We start from the raw sequence: 27182 nt of genomic DNA, 5'->3' as shown, positions 1-27182 counted from the left end.
GTCTCAATATTTAGCTATTGTTGGAAATCAAAAGACCCCAGACCCCACACTCCAGATCCCCTGCGCAACTCCTGAGAGAATACAAAAAATCAGCTAACAGGCTGTAAGGACTGATTATGCTCAGGTATTTGCTCACTGCAGCAAGAGAAAGCTAAATACAAAGTGAAGCATTAAGGAAAAAAAAAAAAAAAAAAAAAAAAAGTAAAGCTTAATTAAGCACAGGAAACTAACTCATTTCAAATTCAGGTTAGTGTAAATCACTGCCAATGAAGTTTATCATTTAAACTGTGAACAAGCACAACCCTCCTCTCACTTAATAGAGGAATCAGTCCAAGTAGGCCAAAAGTCAGATGTCAGCTCGTGCAGAGGGTGCAATGAAGTACTGAGAAACAAGAAAGTTTTGTTAAATAGTGAAATGAACATCACGAAAGCCAAACAGAACTGCTAAGGGAGCACTGCAGCAGTTAAATCCTAGCTTGGAACCGGAGAATTCAGCATCAGAACGACTGGCCCAAGCATATCAAGACATATGCACAGCTCAACCTACAGAGTACCTCTGTGGTTTCATACAGAAAGGCAGGTGGCAGTTTTAGAAAGTCTTTAAGAACTGCTGGTACTTTATTTTATTAAAAACAAGCAAACAAACAAAAACATCTCATGCATTCCCACAAATTTTCATGTTAGTGGATACCCCATCCAATTGGCTAATAAACACGTCACCTCAATATTCCTAAATTTTTGTGCAAACTTAGCAGCTAAAGTGTTTATGACATACCTGTGAAAAGGTTATGATAATGTATGCACATGCCTTTGTATCCCTTTAACTCCCTGCAAAGGGATCTACTGCAGCTCATGAGCATATTTTAAGTAAGAGCTATACATATCTCAGATATGACCTAAAAGGGAGAAAAAGAAACTTGCTAGAATGGAAAAAGAATGGAAATAAGGAAAAGAATTACCAAAACTTAGCCAGAATCACAAAATCCAAATCTATTTGACTCACTGCACATTGGGGTTTTTGTTTGTGGGCTGTCATCCCCCCCGCCTCACATTACTCTTCAGTTCTTTTTATGAAACTGAATTTCATTACATTTGGTTTCAGATGTCAGAATGGTGTAAATTCAATTTAGGATCACTGGCTTATGTTTACAGTGAACCACTTGTTATAGACTATGAAATGCAGGTCCCTTTCCATGCAGTTTTAGAAGCTCTTTGTCTTTACCTACAAAGCACTTTCATAGCATGTTACTGGCACAGAGGAAGGAAGGAAAGTGGTGACTTCACTAATTCTGTATCTATTTTTGATACTTATTTTGAGATTCCATTGTAGAACTACATTACTACCTGTATTTTCTAGATAAAATTCTCTTTCCAGTTTGACCATAAATTTTGCACCAACTGCATATAGGAAAAGACATGTAATAGCCACCATGGAACTGAAAACGAAAATTTTCATATATGATGGACATAAATCTATGTTTTCCACTATTGCAGACCACAAGCCATAAGGTGGAAACTACTGCTACTTGTTACTTTTTTTTTTTCCAAGGGGTTCGCTGCACTCACATTCAAGTTTCATATTTTTCAGAGCTATGTTTTAGGGATGAAACTATAACGTACTTCAGCTCCAAAGACAAAAATATGTCAAGTACTACCATTAATCTTGATGAAAGAAATATTTTTGTTTAAAAAATAAAAAGGTTTTATTTGGAAGTTAGAAATTATTAACTATCCCAGAACATGGGAGCGAGAGAACTGAGCACTCCAACCAGCGCTCAAAGAGCTTTGAATACAAAGAACAGCATGGTGATTCAAAATGGACATTAGGAAAAACTTCTTTCAAGGATGGAAGGGCAGCTCTGGAGCCATCAGGCTATCCGGGCTGGTTGTGAAAACTTCCAGCCTTGTAGGTTTTCAAGACTTGGCTAGACCAAATCCACAGATGACTTCATCCTGTGTTGGTGATGGTCCTGTTTAAGCAGGATGTTGGACTACCTGACCTCCAAAGGACCCTTCTAGCCAACATTTTCCATGATTCTATGGAAGAGATGAGAAAAATGCATGTAGGAGATAGGGTATTGCATGTTCTAAACAACAGACAAAAAATTATGACTAAATGATAAGGAACCCCACATGTTGTGCTATTGTTCATTGAGTCCCACCACAAAAAAAAACAAGTTACACAAGCCCTTCTGAAAATCTGTGATAACACTTTTTGGCAAAGTTCTCTCTCCTGTGGCTGAAATGACCCTGTTTACACGCACATAAAACATGTAGAGATACTTAACAAATTTGCACACCCATTTTTGGTCGTATCCTAGAATCTGTACTAACGTACATTTATTTGTATCTGAAACTTGCAATGTCTACATACACATGAAATCAGGAGCTGAACAAGAACTTGCACAAGCATATTGCCCAACAAATCACAGTAAACGATAAATGCATCACTAACATACGACATAGTGGAAAGTAATCTGTATGTGCTTTAGGCATGGACTGCTACATTAGTTTCAGCAACAGAACGATGAGCAACGTGCTACACTTAATAGGGCTCAAATACTGATGTCACAAAAACTATACAGGTTTAAAGAGGGCATGAGTAGGGAACCGAGCCCACACCACAAGCTTAAACTAAGAGCCATATATTAATATATCTAATGGTTCTTGTATTCACTTGTACGCCATGACTTTGATTTCTAAGAAAAGGATGGAAAGTGCAGTTGTGGAGGGGAGATGTAGCACAGGCCACACATGCTGCACAATTTTTACAGCTAGCTGGAAAACAAGCCACTGCCTGCAACATTCCCTAACCCCCAAACCAGACAATTGCTACTATTTTTCCAAGAGCTCTGATCTGAAAGAATACAAAAAACAAAAAATAAAATAAAAAAAATGCATCACTGGTTACACTGAAATGCCAAGGACATATATATTGCTACAGTAGGTTGTTTGAATAAAGCCTTTGTTTCTATACTTAAAGTCTAGCAAGCTTCTTCAATCTATTTTAGATAGACTTGGATATACTCAAAGATTGTAAATAAATGTCTTCTTTACATTTACAGGACCCTCAACAGAACACTAAATTTCAGCTTCCTGACTCTATCTACTTCAGATGCAAGTCCTTCCATGTTTGTATAATTATTTGACCAGAGCTAATAATCAAAGCAATTTATTTGTTTGTGTTACAGGCAGTGCATTACCAGAATTTTCTCTTCAAGTACTATTACAGCTATCTGATCCTGTCTGAGCCTGTTGAAATCAAATCCATTTCTGAAGTCTTAAGTTTCTAAAGTTAGTTACGTACATGAGAAGAACATTGTTTTCAGAGAAACAAATTCTGACCAACCCACAAATGAACACTGCCATACAATTAATATTATTCCCATTTATTGAAAACCCTGTTCAACTGCAGTCATTAATTATTTATCTTTCTGTTTGGATAAATGGGTTTCTAGAAATATCACTTCCTGAATAACCTCTATTTTCTTCCTGACATAGGGAAGATGAATGGGCATACACATAGCAGCTAGTTTTTACTGACTCTTTTCACCACTTATATCAAAAGCAGCATGAATGAAATTAAATCCTCTTTAATATCTTCATCGATGATCTGGACGAGGGCATCGAGTGCACCCTCAGTAAGTTCGCAGATGACACCAAGTTAGGTGCGTGTGTCGATCTGCCTGAGGGTAGGAAAGCTCTGCAGGAGGATCTGGATAGGCTGGACCGATGGGCTGAGGTCAACTGCATGAAGTTTAACAAGGCCAAGTGCCGGGTCCTGCACCTGGGGCACAATAACCCCAAGCAGAGCTACAGGCTGGGAGAGGAATGGTTGGAAAGCTGCCAGGCAGAGAAGGACCTGGGAGTGATGGTGGACAGTCGGCTGAATATGAGCCAGCAGTGTGCTCAGGTGGCCAAGAAGGCCAACGGCATCCTGGCTTGTATTAGGAACAGCATGACCAGCAGGGCTAGGGAGGTGATCGTCCCCCTGTACTCAGCTCTGGTGAGGCCGCACCTCGAGTACTGTGTTCAGTTTTGGGCCCCTCGCTACAAGAAGGACATCGAGGTGCTTGAGCGGGTGCAGAGAAGGGCGACGAAGCTGGTGAGGGGCCTGGAGAACAAGTCCTACGAGGAGCGGCTGAGGGAGCTGGGCTTGTTCAGCCTGGAGAAGAGGAGGCTCAGGGGCGACCTTATCGCTCTTTTTAGGTACCTCAAGGGAGGCTGTAGCGAGGTGGGGGTTGGCCTGTTCTCCCACGTGCCTGGTGACAGGACGAGGGGGAATGGGTTTAAGTTGAGCCAGGGGAGTTTTAGGCTAGATGTTAGGAAGAACTTCTTCACTGAAAGGGTTGTGAGGCATTGGAACAGGCTGCCCAGGGAAGTGGTGGAGTCACCATCCTTGGAAGTCTTCAAAAGACGTTTAGATGTAGAGCTTAGGGATATGGTTTAGTGGAGGGCTGTTAGCGTTAGGTTGGACTCGATGACCTTGAGGTCTCTTCCAACCTAGAAAATTCTGTGATTCTGTGAAATATGTATCATCCTAGCATGCTCCAGAATAAGATAGCTATCTTTTACTTAATAACAGCAAACTACTAGCATTATTACTGAATTAGTATAACAGTTTTGGAGTTTGCACTCTGCAAGTAAGGTTCTTGGGTATCACAATAGAACACATTCATATATACATGTAAATACAACTCTCCCATGCCCCAGGGTTTTGCAACAGGAACACTAAAAATCGTGGTGAAGGGTAGTCCTATACTAAAATGCTATTATACAGTCTTTTAGACCATGTCATTTTTGAACAATAACAGGAAAAAAAAAGTTTGTATTCTCTCTCTACACCTCCCTTGGTAGACAATTTGAAAAGGCTGGAGATAAATGTATGTTAAAATTTACTTACTTTCTCTTAGAATATTTACTTGGATTTAGCTCTTTGTCTACCATTAGAGTCATCAGTCGCTGTCAGCTTGGCACAGAGTTAGTTTGTTAGTACAATTTCCACTGGAAAAGCTCCAGTCTTACAGGTGTTTCTACAGTTACTGGTACTGATGCGCAGAGCAGCAACCTTCACACAAATAAATAATGGAGCGCAACCAGCAGCCTGGGCAGCAGCACTGGGGATTCTCCATGCATCAGGGGCTGTTCCCTTCCTCTGCCCATGCAGAATCAATTTGTATTTCTGTGTGTGGAAGGAGCACTGGAAAGATGAATCTTTTCAAGCCATTCTTTGTATTTCCTCATTCCCTTAGATATTACTTCCCAATGTTTACCGAATAATTTATGAAGACAAATGTGGTTTACAAGATCTTATTTTCCACTCATGAAAACAAAGACAAGGCCTGAAGCCTAAAGAGGTTTGAACACATGCTTAGCTTTGTACATACTAATGGGTTCATAGGAAAATTAATCAAACACATAGTGTCTCTTGAGAGCAAGTATCTGACAACGAACATCTTCAAAAATACAACCTTTCTCCAAATCGGAGAAGAACTAAATCAAAATTTTAAGCCTCCCAAATTATGTTCTACTTCAGATCAAGTAATTATGCTAAAACTGCATAGTATTCCTTAATGAACTACTGAAAGTTCACGAGTACATATATCACTCCTTTGCCAACATCCTGGTTTAAGGCATCTTTATCTGGGAAAAGAAGTATGAGGATCTCCCATGCCCCAAGAAATGGTGCTAATCATCAGGCTACAAGATAGTGGAAAACAGTTCCAGGTACCCTCTCACTTCGTGCGCACAACTAAGGGTCTGACTGCTATAGGGACTTGAACCCCAGGAATCTCTCAAAGAAACAGTCAAATAAAGAAGCAAGCTGTCACAATGTACCAAACTGAGGAGATTCAGGTTAGAAAAACCTGTAGGCTGGCTGTGGCAGAAATGTCGATTCAAATGCCTTCTGGTAAGGGAGAGGCTTGAACCTTATTTAGAAGTGTGCTCACTTATTAGAGTATAATGCAATGACTTCTGGCAGTCTAACCCTTCACTTCACCTTCCTTGCTAATAATCCAAATTGATTGGAAAGCCTGGGGATCAAACAAAAAGTTGAAAAGTTAGGTTTTGTTCACAAAAGTAGTAAAGGGAAAAAACAAAACAAAACACTAATTCTTTTTTCCTCATTTCAGAAAGAACTTTGCTGTTGAACGGGAAAAGAACACTCTGGCAATAATTCCTCCCCAGCACCAAGCCCTATACAACCATAGTATATTTGCTTTTAGAAGAAACCTGGAATCTTAAATTTTTGTTTGAAAGCACACGGGCTTTTAGTTTGTGTGTGTTAGTTATAGAATTCAAAGAGATGCTTTGTCCAAATATAATAATCCTGTTACAAATGACAGGTGTCAGATTTGATCAGCTCTGTGACAAGATGTATGGTTCTACAGCTTCCTGAAGAAGCTTTAAGACATCAATTAGAAATCTTTTCAGACTTTTGAAAGGTTATATAAATAGAATTTAAAATTAAAAACACAAAGCTAGATTTACAAGTGGAGTGAAAAAGGCATCCATGCTTCCCTCCCTATCGAGTGATGAATTATCTGTTTAACTTGAAGATAATACTGAGATTTGTGCAGATTTGACTAATGGGATGGACTCCATTCGACTGCTATTTTTTTCTTCTTCATGATAACAATTTACTAAACCCTTTAACCCTAAATTCAAAGGTAAACTTGGTTTCCTTAAAGCCTAGAAAGCCTAGGATTCTTAAACTTTCTGAAGCTATCTTGTAGGAAGCAATATGCAAAATTGTTGATTGTTAATGGAAAAGAAGAAAGAAGATTATATCAGACTGACATACCTCCAAAAGTAACATTTCTTTCTTGCCAGAAAAAATGATTAATGTGCATTTCAATTAGTGCAAAAATTAATAGTATGTTTGCATTTACCATCTGGGAAAACTACATTTTCAGTAATTTCTGTGCAAATATCAAGTGGAAAAACTGTTGGTAGCTTCAAGTTGTAAAGAGTAATACGCACATAGTTTTCCTCATAATACACACATAGTTTTCCTCTCAAATGTTTAGTGACCACTTACCATAAAAAGCTGATCACGAGGCCCCTCTATGTCTTCTTACTACAAAGGAAACAGCATTGCAGAAGACCCTAATGACCAATATACATGTATCAATGAAAATCAAATGATGTTCTCAAAAAGGTTAGCCAGGCTAACTTAATAGAATTTAAAGTCAGAATCCACAAGAAATGCATGATCCCATTTCTTTTCACTGTTCTATAGAAAAAGCCTAACCAGCAAGCACAGAAGTGAGAGGACGCAAGCCCCGCCAAAGCTCACTTAATTCATGAAAAAATGAAAGATGAAATGGTTTGCCTGCACCACCAAGAGTTTGGATTTAGCATCCCATGTCCCATATAGCAAAGAAGGAATCAAACATTTATGAAGTATAAAAGGTAGGCTTTCCTGTCTCTACATGTACATGTATGTGGCATTTCCACACACCCCCCACGGTCATCATTTATTATCAATACTTCTGCCCTTGTTTCCAGACATACTCTCTCCACTTACATTCTATTTCCAGTCTGCCCAAGGTTGGCAAGAAAATAATGAGTCCCAATTCTGACAATATTGAGAAAAAATATATTTAAATATAAGACTAGTGCATTTCCTCAGAAAGAGTCATAACATTCAACTTGAAATGCATTCAAGAGGCTTGAAGTACAGGTGTTACAAATGTTTTGGTCTTTTCTCCCACATGCCTGGTGACAGATGAGGGGGAATGGGCTAAAGTTGTGCCAGGGGAGGTTTAGGTTGGATATTAGGAAAAACGTCTTTACTGAAAGGGTTGTTAGGCACTGGAATGGGCTGCCCAGGGAAGTGGTTGAGTCACCATCCCTGGAGGTCTTTAAAATATGTTTAGATGTAGAGCTTAGTGATATGGTTTAGTGAAGGACTGGTTAGTGTTAGGTGATCTTGGAGGTCTCTTCCAACCTTGATGATTCTGTGATTGTGTAAATCTGAACACAAGATCTGAGTTTTACATTACAACAAATTTACATAGGACAAGAAGTGGAAAGAAAATAAAATCACCCTTTAACAAGAAAGCAAGAAGTTACACATAATATAAGTGTGAAAAAGTAAGGAAAAAGGAAATAAATGCACACACCACAGTATCTTCAACTTCAGCTATGCTATCTCACCAGTCTCAACAAGCACAAGGTCATTAAAAAGCTGCAAAACAGATAGCAAGGGAACAAGAGGTACATTGTGTGGTATTCAACTCTGGAGTGGCAGGGGAATAGAGACAGAAGAGATGAAAAGCATTTTTTATAATCCAAAGAATGTGGCAAAATTCAAGGATCCCAGTGATAACATTGTCAAAGCAATCTCATTTATTTTTCCCTGTACTGACTCCATCCAAAGACAGCATGAGAGGTGTATGCACAATAAGTTGAAACACACAAGAGAAGCGATGAAAATGAAATGTGACATTTCCTTTGAGATTATTTGTCACCTTAACAAGAACTTCCTGGAATGTTAGAGAAGAAGCTCTCTCTGAACCAGAGCTCCTTTTAGACAGCATCTGGGAACTTGTCCCACCTCTTCATTTCTTTCAGTAGATACTAGTAGCAGAGATGGGAGCAGAGGAGGAAAAATTACCAAAGAGATCAATGAAAGAGGTATTTTCTGATTCATGACTCAGTGCACTCAGATGAAAACAAAATTCCACCCTGATTACATGGCAGGAAGATGGATCTGGAGGGGACCACACCCAGGATTTTTGAGTCCAGCCAGCAGACGCATCTCTTAGCTCAGGAGGGTTAGACATCTGCTTCATGTGCTTCTGCGCAATGCAAGCCACAAAACACTCAGCAGTTGCTCACATCTGAAGGATACAAGTGAAGTTTGAATTCTCATTCAAACACAAATGTCTTTATTGTTTATTAAGCACAAGAAAGAGCCTTCTGACATGATATACATGAAGAAAAAGTAGTGTCATGGTAGTGTCCCTTTGGAGGAACATCGACCAAGGACTCTGCAGCACTGACTGATGCTATTGTGGCAATGACAGACCTTGACCCAGCAAGCTAGAATACAACTACTCTACTGGAAATTAAAAATTTCAAACCATAAGGGAAACTATAAGTCATAGTAAATGCCTAGAGAAGAACAAAAGGCTGCAAGAATGCTTTATAGTTCTCCTGGATGCCCCATTGGCTTCCAGGTGGTCCCAGCTCCAGGACTTTCGAGTGTGACTTGTATTTATTAGCGTCAACTGGATTTATCTTCTGCTATTCAGCCTCCATGGCTTTGTGGCAAGGAATTACACAGGGCTACCTGCTTTGTGTTTGTTCTTAGCTAGGTTCTTATTAGCTGCTTCATAGGATGCCTGCTTGTTCTTGTGCTGCAAGAGTGAATAAAGTAAGTCCCATTTGCCTTAGTCTCATTCACAGCTTGTAGGCTTCCTTCCTATTCCCTTTCATCAAGCTGTCTTCTTTTTTTTTGGACTGAAAAATCCTAGCTTTCTAAAATTGCTCACATCTTTCATCATCTTTACCATTCTCCCCTAAACATTATCCCATTCTTTTATGTTCTGAGATGAGGGAACCAGACTGCAGACTATCTGAATTGTGTGAAATACAGAATTTTATAAGGGTATAATGTTACTTTTTGATTTTTTAATGTTACATAGTAATGTAACTCATAATGTTACATTTGATATTTTGACACTGAAAAAAGTGTGGTTTTTTTTTTTAAGTACAAAAATCTATTTGACTGCATGATTTCTGGAGAAAAGTGTTTTAATAAACCACATACTAGCAACTGTCCCTTTGTCTGAAGTCACAAAAATAATAAACTATACTAGTGATCCTTATAAGGAAAAAGTTATTTATTCAAAAGTGAAGGCACATAAGTAAGCCTCCCCTTGTGAAGATGGGCAAGCACTATCTTGATGAATATTTTGCAGGCACATACCTCCTGTTCTGGTCAATAAAATTATTTAAAAGAGCATAGCTTGCACAGCTCATTTCAAAGTGACAAATAAAGGAGTGACACTAGTCACTTGGCATCTAGCCACAGACTTGCTCCACTGAAAGGAATTTACTCAATAATACTCACAACAAATGCAGAGATATATTTAACTCTGTTCCGTTCAGACTGCAGAACACATTACAAGAATGCATTTCCCCTGCTTGCTTCACCAACTTAATTTACACCATAGAACAGAGGACTAGAAACTAAAAGCAATATGAAGAATAATACCAATGCATTCTGACAGTATATATTTGTATAGCATTTAAATCAAAGTTCTGATATTTCTACTATATCAAGAATTAATCACATTGTCAGGAAAATCATTATCTTCTACCGCTTTCTTTTCCTGACATCTCTTCTAGATTTTGGGGAATCTCAGAGTTGCCAAGTTGAGAATGTCTCCACTGTATCCAGCATTATGTTTTAAAAACATACACTTGGATTAAGAATGTGAAACAGTTGGAATGCAGGACTGGGCAAAGGGTTGTTTTACGGAGTCATAGTACTTTACTTCTCCTGTAGAACTTTTATTTGAACAACAATAAAAATGTGCCCTCACCAGATGAAGTAAAGATTCCAGAGAGTGGAGAACTCTATCAATCTAGGAGGAATTGGGGCCCTCTGCTCAGAGAACATCCATAGCAAAAAGAGGCAGCTGCAACCTGCAATTCCAAAACCTACACACAGCCAACAGCTGACTGCCTGATCTACAAGTCACCAGCCAGCTGTTGCTGGCAGAGAGAGCTGCTGCCCAAGGTCTGACAGTGAGAGAAGCCAGCAACAGAGGAGTCTCCTCTCATTCAGGTCACACTCTCCAGCAGCAGGTTAGCCTTGGGTCTCCTTCTTACACAGCTAGAAGAAATGTATGCATTGGGATCACATCATCATATGAGAGGCAAAATTGACAGGACCACGAAAGGCATGCTCCAGAACACAACCTTTTTGAGAAAGCAAACGTTTCACAGAACAGGAGCTGAGAACTTGCTCGGATTCCTAAACTTAGGAAGAAAGTGGGAAGTGATGTCTGTATACACGTGGCACTTAGGAAATTCTTTAAACTCTAGGGTTCTTGGTATGCTTTATGTACAAGTACTTTCAAGAGGGAGGAGTAAAACTTATGTCTGAAATTTGTCACAACTTTTTACCTGCAGATGAAGATAGACGGGAATGTCTGATTATGCAGCGGGCTTACTGTAGTCTGCTACTCCAGGCCTAAGTGCCAACTCTACTGACAAGGCCAGTTGCTGGGGGAAAAGAAAAAATAAACATTGTCATAAATTAGAAAAATGATTCACTCTTTTGTCACTTTTTTTTTCCACTTTTTTTTGTCACTCTTTTTTTCACTCTTTCACTCTCTTGAGAGGGAAATCATATTTCCCCCTCCCTTTTCCCTCCCCTTCCCTTTAATGCTTTGGAAAACCAGCACCTGTAGACATACAAGAAATAGGTATGAAACATATATAGAAATATAATAGCCACCTACATGCAAGCAGAATTTCATTTTTCAAATAGTTCAAACGAAATGCAGAATACTGCACTTAATTTGCTATATCTTATACCAGGTGACATCTTCCTGCTATAAATAACTAAAAGTGGTAAACAGCATTTCATCAGCTTTCCAGAACATTATGAAATACTAAGCACTGCACTAGGTAGTCACGAGCATCTGCCACTGCTAAGTTGTAAATATAGGAGATTGTGAAATAATCTTTTCTAATTTTCTTTTTAAGGGAAATAATCCTCAAATTGGAGGTCTTCCAGATGCTAAAACCTCCAAGTGCTCTAGATCTGCATACCCTGACTCCCTTGTAGTAGTAAATCACAGCCAATGCATACATAAAGAGTCAAACAAACTAGGCAAAGGGTAACAAATCCCAAACAGCTGACTAAGACTAATATTAATCAGCTTGGAAGGGATACTTACTACAGTGATGCTTAATAGCATCATTGTGGCAGACCTACAAACATTGCCTAATACTATGTCATAGCAAGGAGAACATGTGAGAAGTGTTTATTTTTAGACCTTTGTCAAAGGCTTTCTGAATAATACTTCAATTGAACATATCTGTTATGCTGAACACCAAATAGGAGCTTCACTTTGACAGCAATGTAAAAGAACAGCTCCAAAGCAGTAAAACTTCCTCTAGTCTCTTAGTCTCTCCTCTTCTGCTGGCATCACTGAATTTTGTCAAGGCAAACTGTTTTCTCTCTAATACCTGCCAGGGCTATATGTTAAGACTCAATAAGCAGCAACTCCAGTGTAAACATGTTTTCTGGCCACTTATGACAAGAAAAATCTCAAAGATCTAGAAAGGAAGGACTGGCATGGTGTAAAATGCTAGACCACAATTGTTATGCACTGAAGCCTTATGAGAGTAGCTACTTTTAACATTATGGCCAAAAATTTCAGAATAGGATGTTCAGGATCTCCAGAGACTTAAGACACGTATACAGTTATTTTCACCACCACAGCCTGAACACTTATCTTTCAGTCACAAAGCAATACTCATTAAATTCTAAATCATCACAACATGTTTTTGTCAAGTGATGTTTTGGCTTTACAGACTGTGGATTCACTAACAATTATTAGTGGTTCACATAGTTTTTTTAAATTCTTACACAGCAGAGAGGCTGTACTTTCACACAAGGAAGAGCACGTTAAACATCCTTAACACAGTTGCTAGTAGTTACATTATGGAATATTGCTTTGGATTTTCTATTCATTTTTTTTTTCCACCAAGTAGTCAAAACAAGAGTAAAACAGTCACAGGTAATACTGGACATTCATCTCACCCATATCAGGTTAAATCATTAGCGTCTGAGCCTCTGTTACTTATCAAACTCCACGCAGATGTTGTATTAGGAAAATAAACCCAGCTGTAGGACACAGACTGCAACTCAGCAAATCAAGAGATATATGCTGGAATTTTGTCAGTGGAAGAGCAGAAAGGAGAGAATAGTGTGGGAAGGAAATAAATAGCACCACCTCACAAAAAGAGACCTCAGCTTCAAGATGATATAGTTATCTTCACCAATCTCAAACTGATCAACTGTCAAGATACCAGAAGAACAAACTTTGTTCCTTGCAAAGTACTCCAGCATACTTAACATAAAAGGAAAAGGACAGTGAATTTTTACCCTGAGAGTTGAGTCGCTGTGATCCAGAAGCAGGGTCCAATACTTCCACTCAGAGATGTATTATCTTTAGCTCTACTGAAGCACTAAAGCACTTCTAAGACCACTTTATAAACTGAGTGGGAAGGAATAAGAATAAGAGCCACATTCTGTCCTTATAGACCCCTATTAAATCAGATTCTCAACATCAGCCACTTCCTCTTTGTTTTCCTCAAGCCATATGGCTTCCTGACAAAATATGTACAAACAATAAATCCATTAATCAAGCTACTGTTGGAGGAAAAGACTTTCTTCCCTTCATCAATCCAGACATTTTAGTGGAGATGTTTTATGTATTTTGGTTAGGAAAAAAAGGGGTTCTATTTAAGTTCCAAGAAAAATACTAGAGTTTTCTTTGTTTTCACACTGCAGCCTTGTAGATTGGAGCCTTAACTCCAGTTCTTACTTCTAGGAGATCCTGATTCATTAAAAATGCAGAAAAACACAGAAAGAGAGATGTCACGCACACCAATAAGAAAAGGGTCCAGCCTCATTGATTCTAATAGTAGTGATCCAATATAAATTGCTGCCAGGGCTCCCTAACACGCTGGGTCAGGAAGCAATTTATTTCTTTAAAGTTAACATAAATAGGTATGATGAGAGGCATTAAAAGTCATTTTTATTCCCACAAGGTACTAAGGAGATGCATACATGCAAATACCAGTAGACCAACAAGCAGTTGACAGGAATATCTTTTGATAAGAGATGCCACAGTCTAGGACTTCACAAGTGGCCAGATTTCTTAGCAATGTGAACCATGATAACCAATTTCAACAGGCTGTTGGGTGTCTCTAAGTTGGTAAATCACATGGGTGATCATGTTATTCTCAGATCAGGACGAAACAGACACTGCACACGCAAGGAACTCAGTGGTAAGAAGGCAGCATAAAAAGAGTAAGATTTCTAGCTCTTGTAGAAGGGGAGAAGAGAGTTTAAAAAAAAAAAAAAAGAAGGCTCTTTGCTTTACCATAATGAAGCAAGTTCAGACTTGAGACTCTGCTCAGGTTTGACAATGAGGAGTATGCCAGCCTCAAGCTGCTGCAGGGTGAAATTCTGTTCATAAATACATACTTACGCTGTTGGGCGGGTACGTAAGGTAAAAATATGGTAAAAACATTCCCTGTCTGCCTCTCAATCAATAAGCTCAAAGAAGATAAGAGGCTGAGAATTCAAAAGCACAGAAAAGATGATAGATGAAAGACCTAAATTTCTTTGCTTGCAATGGTTTCTAAACAGACCATTTCTTGCATTCTCAGGTGCCACTGAGACACACGTGGAATCTGTTACCCCTGTCTACCCCAAGCAACTATTTGCATCACACCTTGCAGCCTACCCAGCAGAGAGAAAGAGGTTTTGTAGTGATGATCGAAGAAGTGAGAATAAAACAACAATTAATTCATCAACTGAATATATGACCGCATTACCAAAAAAGCGGCAACTGCAAACTGAAGAAAGGTTGACATGTTGGTCACCTCTTCAGAGAATATGAAATTGTAGAATGCCTGTTCTGAGGATCTGTTTCCCACTGAAGTTCTTCCAAAACTTCCTGGACTAAACTTTTATTACACAGCAGTCTGCAGTGTGGAAAGAAGATTGGTAAGAAAAAGAAATTACTTTCAAATGCAGGTGATTTCTTTCAGTCACACATTTCTAAAGCAACCATGAAACATCCACTCATGTGAAAGGAAAATAGAATTGGCAGATAATAATCCTTTCTGACCTTAAAACTTTTTTCTTTTTCTCCCAACACGTGTTCTATAGTTTCAGTCATTGTTCAGTAAACTATGTCCCAATTCACGTGAACCCAAGTAATCCCATTGAAAGGAAGCTCAGGAGAAACAAGAAGCAGTTTATGACAGTGAAAGAAACCTTATGGAGAAATGAATCTTAAAACCTTAAAAAAACTTAAAAAATATTAAAAAAGGAACCAAGTTGGCTTTTCAAAAGTCTTTTTTGTTTAAATATAGGAAAGCAGCACCCTTGACTACAACAGGAAATCTTTAAAATGAACATCTTTTCTGTCTTTGTTGAAGCTGAGCAGCAATTAGCCCTAGAGGAAAAATATATGGAAATAGGAATCTCAAACCTGAGTCATTACTGGCAAGGAGACATCTGTAGTTTTAACAAGGTCAGAACATTCTGGTCAGTTCTAAGGGTAATTGGAGAATCATGATATTAACTTATGTTTCTATCAAGGTAATGACAATTCTGAAAGACCACTGACATTACATGGAACCTACAACTATGAATTACTAACCAGAAGGTCACAATCTAAGAAGATGCACTACCATATAGAAGTAGAGCTGGATTGTTAAATGCCTTGAAGTAGTGGTGAAAGGTACATTTATTTTGCACAGAGCAGTGAGGAAGACAGGGTGCTGCAAGCTATGGAGGCCTTATACCACATCTGGGTCGTATGGTCCCAATTATCTTCTCAGCACTGTTAATCAAAACTTATCCTACAGCAGCTATATAATGACCTATGTAAAAACTAAACCTGGGATTACTGTTTGGCTCCTAGCAAGAAAAAAAACTTCCCTGCCACAATCAGATAGCACAGCGGCATCTTCACTTGAAGTCTCACTAAAAGCATGTGGTATGAAGGTCTACAGATGCAAGATTATGTCTTCGTAACAAATGGCAAAATGGAATAAATGAAAGGTTGAAAAGAAAGTTTAGGGATATACCAGTAGAGAAAAAGGTAATTCTGCCTCCTGCTAACTCGCTATTCTGTCATGTCTTACTGTATCAATAAATAGCATATGCTTCTGAAGTAATAACACCTATATGAACCTACTTTGGCTACTGCTCTTTCCTATTGGAAGAAGGCAAATCCAAACTGAAAGCAAGGCGCATTACATGAATATAAGCAACATCAACCTATTGAAGTCTTTAATGTACTTAGACCACGAAAGGTTGCAGGTCACAGCAGAAGTCACACAACTTTATTCCTGCCTCTGCCCCAGAGGGCCCTAATGCCTCAAACTGAACTGACAGGGGACCCAACCAACCCTTGACTCCACACCATTCAGTCCCATGCCTGTTTGTGTCTAACTTGCCTATGGCACTCATCTCACAAATCCTGCTCACATTACCACTAGCCTGTGGTCAAATCCGAGTGAGCAGCCTATCTGGGATTCCCAAATAGCTGTGGTTGTTGTTGTTGCATTAAATAAATCAGTAAATCCTGTGTTAACAGGAGCGACATTATTAACTTCCCTTTCTACATCAGTCGAAAAAGAAATCACCTTTGTTACTACTAGTTTGCTCAGGAAAAAAAAAAAAAAAAACAAAAAAAAAAACGATGATAACCTCTTTATATCCAATTGTAAATTACTCCCTCTTCACAAATTTTGCATCCTGGTTCTTAATGCTCTCCTGAAATGCTGAAAAGTGTTATGAAGGTGTGCTGGTCTATAAACAAAAGAGTTAAATAAAAATAAGCAGATAACTTTTAAAATCAATTTTTACCATGATCTTAAGAGTTCTGCTTGTCAGTTTTCTCCTTGTCTGTGAAGGCCATTTGCTTTCTGTACTTCTCCAGAAGCAAAAAGCTTGAATTCATTTAATACAGATTTAAGCTTTCAGAGAATCAGTTGTTGAGAAAAGTGTAAAAAAAAAAAATCCACCTCATGATTATTTTTTTTTTTAAATACTTCCAAGAGAACTCACAATACATAAACTATGATGACATTGTCATACAAAAGAGAGTACGTATAGGTGGGGGACACTCTTCTCTTGCTCCCAACTAGTAGCATTGTACTTGAAAACACCCAGCATTAAAGCTTACTGAACCAATTAACCAAAGATTAAAAGGGCATGCTGATAAAACGGAGAGCCACCAAAACACACACACAGCCTGTGCGTGTACTACCTCATGAGTCCCTGATCTCCTCATGCATTCTGTGCAACTCAGTTTGGAAGAATACCAGAACAATAGCAGAAAATAGTAATTCTTTTACTTGCCATAATGTTTTGTTTGTTTGTTTCTTAAGACATTATGTATTGCAATGGTATTGCGTTACACTTGCTGATAGGAGGCATGCTTTTGATTATTTCCTGCTGGAGTTTCAGAAGTGTGAAGGTTGCTGGAGACTGCTGATCAGACACCTCTGCTAGAAAACACTGCCCAACTACACCACTGAAGGTAGACGCATCCAGCCTCACTTGACCAGGCAACTGTCCAACACAACCAGTAGAGAAGGTGTGAAGTCACAGAGGAAAACTTACTTTGTTGTTGAAAACTATTTTACCTAGTCTTGCAGCTCATGATCAGTCAAAATCTTCCCTGCAGATTTAGAATACTAGAAGTTCCAACTCCTTGTGTGTCTGTTTTTCCATTTGAAACAAACTGTATGATTTCACCCTTGACTATTAATAGTTTAAACAGTATCACAAAAACTCGCCATGCCTACATGACTAAATATTTTGCACTGATTCTCAGAAAAGCATATATGAGAAAGCTTACTTACAAAAAAAAAAAAAATAGGCTGAGGCAATACAACTGTGATATTTAACAGAAAATGGGATTGGGTCTGTTTTCACATCCACTAAGTTGTTTAAATTGCAGGTTACTACAAAGTGTGTCAGGTAAGATCATTTGCTATTGATCCTAATTCAGTTAGAATGAGTGGAAGACATTTTAGAAGAAGGATACAAGTAAAAACATGCATGTCAGTAAGATATTACATGGATGTTAGGAAGAGGTTCTTCTCAAAGAGAGTGATCAGGCACTGGAACAGGCTCACAGGGCCCTGAGCCTGCTGGAGTTATGAGAGCATTGTCCAAACGCTTCTTGACACAGGGTCTGGTTTTGGGTGGTCCTGTGTGGAACCAGGAGTTGGACTCCATGATCCTTGTGGATCCCTCACAACTTGGGATAGTCTGCTCTTAACCATACAAATCTCCGAAAAAATGGACAAGTCATACAAGTGTATCAGTATTTAGGAGAAGTAAAAATGGTAGCAAAGTGTAGCACTTGCTTTACTTTCTTTCCTTAAAAGGTAAATCTGGTTGACAGTAACTGGACAAAAAATGGAATGGGATTCCATTTGACTTGTGTAAGCGTAGCTAAGGACATACATACATGTAACAGCAGCAAAAAAATTAAAAACAGATTTCTCTTCCTTTGCCACTGAGCATACCTCCCAGCCAGGATTAACTACTGAACAGTGGCAAAGCGGTAGTTTAACATAGAGCCTGTGATCACAAATATAAAGGCAGAATCCAACATTTCCTTGAGTTCTCTCCAACAGCAGATATAATTCTTGAGGAAATTATTCTTCACTTTCTAGGTACAGACAGACAGCAATTTCTATTTGCACACCATAGCAATTTGTAATCAATTCTGGAGAGCCTGTTTTCTGAAGAGCCTCTTTTGATAGCAGTCAAAAGACTGCTGTCATCTTTGCAAACTAAGGACGTTCTTCTCTCCTTTCATAGGTTGCTTACACAGCACCATTTTGCATGATGATTTGACCTGTTTTTATAAGAGCACTGAAGTAAGATCATCCCAGAATCCACATCAGGAACAGAAAAAGAGTGAAGATACCACTTATGGTTACTAAAAGTTGTTTGTAGGTTTAAATTGTTTTGGTCTAGAATTAACAAAAAACAATCAAAGAAATCCAGTTTCACATTAGTTTTGTCTTAGCAGGAACATTACATGTCACTCTGCACTTCCAGCTAACCTTTTTGATACAAAAAAGGTTGTCATCCAAAACTGATTCCCCAGAGGGCTTAAGGGTTAACTTCAATTAACTTTCAAATGTAGTTATAATCCACTCTTAACAGCTCTCAGATTCCAGCCTTCCTATAATTGCATAGGAAAAAGCAAAGCACCGAAGTAAAGTTAGTGCTAAGTTGCAGCAAAACTGGCAGGAGATACAGAAACCTTTCTCCTTTTCTAAAGGTCTGCAGAGGTTTATTTTGTGATTTCCATCTTGCATAGGGTGCACTGCAGTCTTCTCATTTGATTCAAATGTACATAGTTCCATTAGCACTCTGTGCAGAAAGCCAGCTCTGCACTCAAAAATCGTAGCATTCTCCTACCTCTTCCATTTCTTCCTGTCCCACATGGCTGCCCTCAATTTACAGTGAGTTGGGTCAGGAATCAAATCCAGACTTTGGATTTTCAAAACCTAACTAACAACCCAGCAAAACACACAAGCCAGTGAAACAACAGTGCAAGTTATTTCATACAGCTCACCACCACTAAGTTGATAAAAAGGGCCTGTGAATACCTCCATGCACACCTACAAAGAAAAGACTACACTCATACAAAAAAAAAAAAAAATCTGGTCTTGTAAGACATCAAAAAGTCTGCTATCTCTAGGTTCTGTCTTTTGCAGATAAAGTGAAATTATATTACTGAATGGGCACAGAGGCTTTGTATGTTTTCACCAATACGTTACAGTTCATTATTTCAAAAGTAGTTAAAAAACCTCATTAATTTAGGTTTTATGTTGATGTACAAAAGGAAGTAGAAGACAACATACAACTTTCTTGTCTATGTTGCAACACAAAGTATCTCAGTTTCAGTACAAGAACAATGTAAGTTTGCTAAGCAGCAGTCTTTTGGGGTAACTTGTGCCTTCAAATAGTCAGCATTATAAAATGAACTTCAAACGCCTCTCACTGAAAGCACACAATGGATAATACAGGGTGAAAGTACTGAGGTATATAACTGTTACTCATTTCACCATTGTAACAAGTCACAGATGGCACCTGCAGAGGAACATGGGGCCTGAAATCTTGCAGATTTGTAGCTTCATTCACAAGCATTTGTCCTTGTTGAAAAGGAGCGCACTCCATCAGACCTTTAACAAATATCTGTTCACCTGCCTCTCCAAGTATTTGAAAAAATATTAGTGGAATTATAGTATTTATTATATATAATAGCAGTAGCTGTTAAAATCAGATCTATTTTTGTTTAGAGCCTTAATTGCTTACTTTATTATGTAGTTAATGAAAGCCATATTTTACCTTTTTCTTGCCTTGCAATTAGAGGTGAGTCAGTGGAGGAAGCACAAAGCAGACTTTTTGCTGGTTTTGCTGTACCTCCTCAGCAGGATGTTTAATCAATGCTCTCAAAGCAATCCTTCCAGTGGATTGGATTGCATGGGTGTTTGGACCTTGCATGGGTGCAAACGTAAAACGAATGTGGGAGATACAGAAAAATTTATTTCTCTATCACAAGCCATTACCTCCATCTCTAACAGCAGCAAGCAACGCAATAGCATCTGTCACAGTAAAGAGATTACCTTACTACAAGGTTTTACAAGTTATTGGACTCCCACAACTCCCAGCTTCAGAAGTAATAACCATCTCCCATTAGACACTGACTGGTAGTGAATTATCCAGTAGAACCAGGGCCAACTAAGCACCAGCTACCAAGAAATGCCCAATCAAGAGGCCATTTACACAACAGAAGTCTTTGAAATTTGTTTATTTGCTAGTATAAAAGTAAGGTTTTTTTGCTTTAACTATTACAAAATTTAACGTATCAATGGCAACACAACCGTACATTTAAGAGGACATTAGCAACTACAAAGAAAGCAAAATTTTGTAGTCCAAGACAGCATTAGGTTTACAGGTAAATTAAAAAAAAAAAGTCATCTGGGATTTAGTTTCTAGTTGGCAACAACAGAATGACCATGTCTTTAAATCACCTATGATAACGATTACATCTTAAGACACTCAGGAGAAAAATCGGCTCTAGATTAAAGATCCTATCACAAAAGTGAAGACATACAAGGTACTCAGGACTCGTGAGGAAAACGTCAGGCTGCTTACCTCAAAGGTGAAAACACAAATCTGAAGACATTCTGCTTACAGCAGGAGAGAAAGAACCCAACCTTGAAGATATTTTTATGAAGCTAAACAAACTCTGAATGTATGTAAATAGTATTCATTTAAGCAGAAGCTTAAGTTTGATTACAAGTCGCTACATTTTTCCTGATAAGTATAACATCACTATGAAAAATAAAACCAAACCCAGAAGGTTGATTTAAAAGTCATAGCACCAACCCTTACCATAACCTGAACTGCAGAACCTTCACTCTTACAGGAGGTAAGAAACAGTGACCTAGTCAACACTTTTACATCTCAAGCCACTATGGTTGTTATACACAAATAAATCCACATATAATGAAAATGATAAAAGCGTATTTTCTCAAACACTATCTCTACTATTTGGTATTTTAAATCTCTGAAAAAGTTAAAATGGATGAGTGATACGCTTAGATAAATGCGAGGTGTGAGATGGGAGACAGAGAAGCGATCTTTATGGTGATTGATCAAGCTTACCAGAGCAAGTAAAATAAGAAAGTAAGCATAGAAAGGTACGTTACAATAAAGAAGACAATGGGTTGGTCACAACGTATGTTGCACAGCAAAGTGAAAAATAAACATTAAGCTTAGACTAGCTAGCCTCTCCAAGAACTGGAACAGTGGAAAGAGAGAGTCTTTTGTAACTCCAAGGCCTTGTCTATATGAGAACTTGAAGTTAAGAAACATATATTTATTTTTTCCTGATTGCCTTATGAAGTCCTCACATTAATTCCAGAATCAGGTCAAAGAAGAAGTCATCACCTAGATTCAAACATTTTTCCTTACAGTTGAACAACAGTTTATTTTTGCTTTTGTAGGGGACAATCATTACTTAAAATGACGTGCTCAACATAAGCTTTCAATCTCCCTTGGAAATTCTTCAAGGTTCAAAAGCAGCATTCAGATCGTGTTGCAATTAGCACAACAAGTTGAAAAAGCATCAAGATAAGAAAGCAAGCAGCAATGAATCCTACAATGTCTTATGGTGCCTTCACACTTCTTTGGCAACTTCTCTCTTGAATTTAAAGTACTGGCTAGCAAATCCCCCAAATTCCCTTTAGAAAAAGATTCAGCACTGTACCATAACATGAGAGAGGTGTACACACGCACACGCACTCAGCTATTGATCTTCTGGAGTTCAAAGCCAAAGAGCTGCAAATACTTCTAAGTCAAGCATGCAATAAAGATGCGCTGCAATGTTAATGCACTAACATGTAAATATCAACACAGAAAGTTTTAATCCTTCACTGGAACAGTGCACTTAATGGAATACATGGGGCTTCAGTAGGTGTCGGGCATCTCCTGGGGGAAGCATGAAGACCCTTAGGGGAAGTGAAAAAAAATCAGTTCCAAACACACCCCTGTGCATCCCCCAGAATCTGTCGCCATCTGAAGAGCCTCACTAGCTTCGGAGTACTGCTCAGTCACTGCAAACTAGAAGCTAAGTGGCCAAAGATGCTGTCCAAATCTGGTTAATAAACTATTCTCCTCTCCAAACCAAAAAAGGTGTGGTTTTTTGTTGTTGTTGTTGTTTGGTTTTTAATATATTTTTTAAGGTAATACAAATCTAATTCATCCTCAGCCAGCATACGGCTGGGAGGAATAGATATAAGGGAAAATGAAAATATCTCAAAATTTGGGAATGTTTTCAGTTAAGACTGACTCAGATCCCATGCAGATTACATTTATTTATTTATTTTATTCAGTCCTGACCTGTAATTTCCAGGATTTCAATAAAAAACTCATTAAGGCCTTAGAATGGAGTCCTCCCTGAAGACAAATACAACCCATCTACATACAAAATGTAGGAATTGTCAATGACAAAGTGTACATATTTTCAGAATCAACATTCTCAAACAATGAAAGTTTTCAAAATGGCAAATATCAAAGTTAAACAGATGAGGCTGAACAGGATGCTTTGATCTTCTCTGAAAATGAAGACAACTTAGAGAATAACACAGTTTGCTTCTAGACACACAACTTGCTTCTAGAAAAAAAATAATATAATCCTAGCCATTTATAAATACCACCTTGCTCCTACATCCTAACAGTAGTACTATGAGCATACCAGGTGGTCTGGACAAAGAAACAACCAAACTATTTAGTAGCTCTAGTGACCAAAAGTAGCTGTGGTGACCAAACTTCATTACAAGACTGCAGTACAGTGCTGCCACTCTACATATTATTCGAGGAAAAAAGTGTATTTTTCCCTTTGTGATTGTATGCAGTTTGTACAATATGCATGATTTATGAAAGGATCTTAAGATACCAGCAAAAACAAATGTAATTACCTGAACAAAAGGGTACCCAAGACCTGAGCCAGGGTTACTCTCCCATGACTGCCAGCTCAGACATTTCATTGTAATACTTATACCAGCTTTTGATCCTGCAGGACTTTGGAAACAGACCACTACTGAAAACATACAACTTCCTTTCTATGCCACACCACCCCAAAACAAAACACATATAGCACTATAAGTGTTTATTGCTTGGGCTCACCTCTACTGAAATTTTGGAGGTCTTCAAATTAGAAAAAAAAAAAATTCTTGCCTGCATGCTGCCTTACAAACTAACCATCCTATTACACCACCAGGTAAACCTCACTGCAAATTGATTTAACTCAGGAGATTCTAACAATGAAGAGGAAGACAGATCTATCAGATGGGAAATATTTGATTTGGCTTTACTATTTTAAATACAGTCAATATCTTCTTTTAATATGTTTACAAGAATTTTTAGCTATTATCAGTAGCGTTAATGGTCAGATTTATCGTTCCACTGTCAGGTCCCACCTGTTACTCAAGACACTCATCACTACCTCTTCATTTTAGAAAGGAGTCTGATAGTGTGCATGCATGGTCACTGCGCCATACAAGATGGTGGTCTTACTATTGAAACCATTGAGAATTTAACTGAGGTCATAAACTAATTTTTGGTAAAGTTAATTTGCCACTGAGAACAGTAATGGCATTTGAGCCAGCACTGGCTGGCTGAAGCCAACATATTTCAACTATTCCCAGCATAAAGGTTTCAAAATAAAATGAGGAACTGTACCTTAAACACCCACTGGACGTGAGAGACACAAGAAAAACTGTAGGTCAGACCACATATTCAGCTAACTCAGTATTCCGTCTCAGTGTAAGGTTTCCAAATGCATGCAAACACTGTGGCAAGAGTTTAACAGCCTAACCACAAATAGTTTCACCATGGAAGCGCAACATAGATTATATGAAGGCTGAACAAGATTTCTTCGGACTTTTTCAAGTTAAAAGGAAGATTAGAAGGGGTTACAGGCTCACATTCAAAGACTTCACCTAAAGACACCTGAAGATTACTAACCTGCTCTGCAGAGAAATACCAAGCTTAAACAGGGTAAAGCATTAATGAAGCTTGCTTTATACACACACACAGACAGATATAAAGCACCTATCACCATATTGATAGACATTTTTGGAACCACTCTGATGACAGAGTAACTTTAAAAGTTAGTTTACTTTTTAAAAAGCTGAAACAATGTGTAATCTAGTGGTTGATTTCAAACAGAATCCCTAGTGATTCCAACCTTGGCCCTCTGCGAGTATCAGGTCAAATACACTAGCTTAAAACCCAAGCACAGAATTTTATACTATAGCATTTTAACTTGAATTGAGAATGGGTTATGAGGCTGCACAAAATTACCACAGCTCAGCAGATGCGGATTAGCTTAAGCTATTGCAACTCAGTGTGTCAGTCCTCAGTCTTTCCAGCCTCTGTTGAGGCTGGAAAGTATTGACAGCATTTCCAAAAGTAATCTGTAGTTGTCCTGCATCACTGATGTACTATGGTCTAACTAGAAATTGCTTTTACTCCACCTGCACACTTCTTTTTCATCATCATTTACACAGATTACTTGATCACAATGTTTTGCTGTACTTTTACATTCTCTTTTATTTAAAAGTTTATGATCTTCTTTAGCTGTGATGAACAAAGACAGAAGTTTATGCAAAGGTTTTTATATTTCTTCAGACACTGGACATCAGTTGGTCCACTTCATTCTTCCCTTCTGGCTTATAGCAATTCCCAGAGTGACATGAGACAATTCCACCCTCATAAAAGAGACCAGCACAAAGCACTAATTATCCTTTTTATAGCATTCACTTCCAAATCAAGCAGGAAGCTCTAATTCCCACAGAGCCTCAATGCCTTTCAACAGGCAACATTTCACATAGTAGGTCCTTAAGGAGATGCCATATAGGCAACCTATATTTCTATTGGGAAGAATGAGTACAGATATCCCCAGAAGGTCTGCCTTTGTTTTTCCTTTATCATGAGCTTTTTTGTTGCCCCATCAAGTGAAATCTATACTGCTTTCTTTTTAAATAAACATTCTGTGAAAAAACACGGGTACAATTCAACATCAGGTATTATGTTAAGAATGTGCTGACTCATTTGACTTAGTACTAGTGTGGTTAGGGTTTCAAACTATCACAAGCTTTAGAATGCATCTACCCTTTTTAAGATTAATCAAATACTAAGTGGAAATACCACCTTACAGCTAGAAGATGGGCCAGTTTTCAACATACTAATGGCATCTTTTAGAACTGACATTCATACATCTTTACTAGCTATTGCTGTTCATAGTCACTGAAGGATGTCAGAGTTCATGCAACCTCTTCAGCTGAAAAGAAGAAAAACATCAATAGCAATGAAAATTTTATTCAACTCCACAAAAAAACTATTAACCTATAGCTTTTTAAGTAATATAATACAACATGTACACATGATATTCAGCTGCAGTGTTTAATAGTACTCTTTACAGACAAAAAGCACAAAAAAATTGTTCTTTCATCCAATTGACTACAGCTAAGTAAACAATGCTAAGTAAACATTGTGGATTGAAAGGTGGATTTCTGTAATGACACCAACAACATCAGTTAAGACTTCTCTGTATTTCTAGTATCAAAGTCCAACTGAAAGTATTGCTAATTAGATAATTTTTTGAGTCATATTCTGCAGACCAGCTACAAGGGTAGCAACACTGCTTAATCTTGACTTCCTGAGTAGATGCTCTATGCTAAAGAAAGCATGGGTAACACTGGGGGGCAGAAGCACTTTTAAGTTGCCGCCAACATGTATCATTTGATGTAAAAAGACATCTTTCTCCTGAAGTCCAACAGTCTAGGTCAGCACTAGCTTCCTTTGCCAAGTTTATTTCAAGAACACTTTATCTAATTGTTTTAGTGTTAGTCCAGATCTATGAGGTAGGCATGGCTGCAAGAAAGAGGGAGAATGGTAAATGGATTTCAAATAATTCTATACATACTGGATAATCACAGGAAAGCAAATAATTCTTGGAAAAGAACTAGAAAATTGGTTCAATGCAGTCAACTATCAAAACGATGGAAGACCACTGGCTTTCAAACCCATGCTACTGCATTCACTACTTAAAGCACAATCTCTTGCCAGCATTTTGAGGAGCAAGTCTTCCCTTTGTGTAAGTAACAGAATTCTAGAATTGATAGAAACTTTAGTAGATGATACACAGCTTTAACAACACAGAACAAAAAACAACTATGCACACACACAAAAAAAAAAGAAGAGACAATATGTAGCATATAGAGAACATGTTACTTCAAAAATTAAGTTATCTCCCCACTCAGCTGCACTGGTAGCATTTTGCAGAAGGCAAAAACTAGTTTTTTTTCAGCCTAGCATTCAACAGGCAGATGCAAGAGCACAGTGGCATCAGACACCACCAATGTCAGCAGGGAAGTGACGCACTCCTGGCTAGAGCTGGCAAGTTCACTGAGGCAGCAAAGCATTATACAACCTGAAACAATTTTCCCAGTGACGGGACAAAGGGATGTTTCTGAAGTCTCCTAGGTCTTCAACAAAACAGATGAAGAGCCCAATCCCTGCCACACACTAGGTGCATGCTCATGCCAACCATGCCTTCCCCACTAGAAGGCAAACAGGGCTGCCTGCAGCCAGCCCAGCCAAGAGCACCATGAAGCATGGCATTTTTTATTTAAAACAAATTTCAGAGAAGGGACGAAAATTTAAGTTGTTAGGTTCTTTAGAAGAGGTAGTTTAAGTGACAAATATAAGGAGCCACAAAAATTATTTATATTTGATGTGTAACTGTAGAAGAAATATCGAACACCACTGGAATTGATAGACAACCTTACTATTCACTCTG

General features: G+C 38.3%; 1 protein-coding gene across 3 annotated transcripts in view; it reads right to left on the bottom strand.

The window, feature by feature from the left end:
* The window catches only part of RASSF8 (Ras association domain family member 8), an 88744-nt gene that overhangs the window by 35790 nt on the left and 25772 nt on the right, over positions 1-27182 (bottom strand). For 2 of the 3 annotated variants that reach the window (XM_082783922.1, XM_082783923.1), the window contains one exon: positions 11146-11244. The exons of the other annotated variant lie outside the window; for it this stretch is intronic. The gene's annotated coding sequence lies outside the window, so the exon portion shown is untranslated. The remainder of the gene's footprint in view (positions 1-11145; positions 11245-27182) is intronic. 3 annotated transcript variants of the gene reach the window in all.

This window comes from Aythya marila (assembly GCF_965140915.1).
Source record: "Aythya marila genome assembly, chromosome: 1".
NCBI classification, from domain to species: domain Eukaryota; kingdom Metazoa; phylum Chordata; class Aves; order Anseriformes; family Anatidae; genus Aythya; species Aythya marila.
The sequence above is the reverse complement of the archived record's forward strand: the minus strand, read 5'-3'. Positions and strand labels throughout refer to the sequence as shown.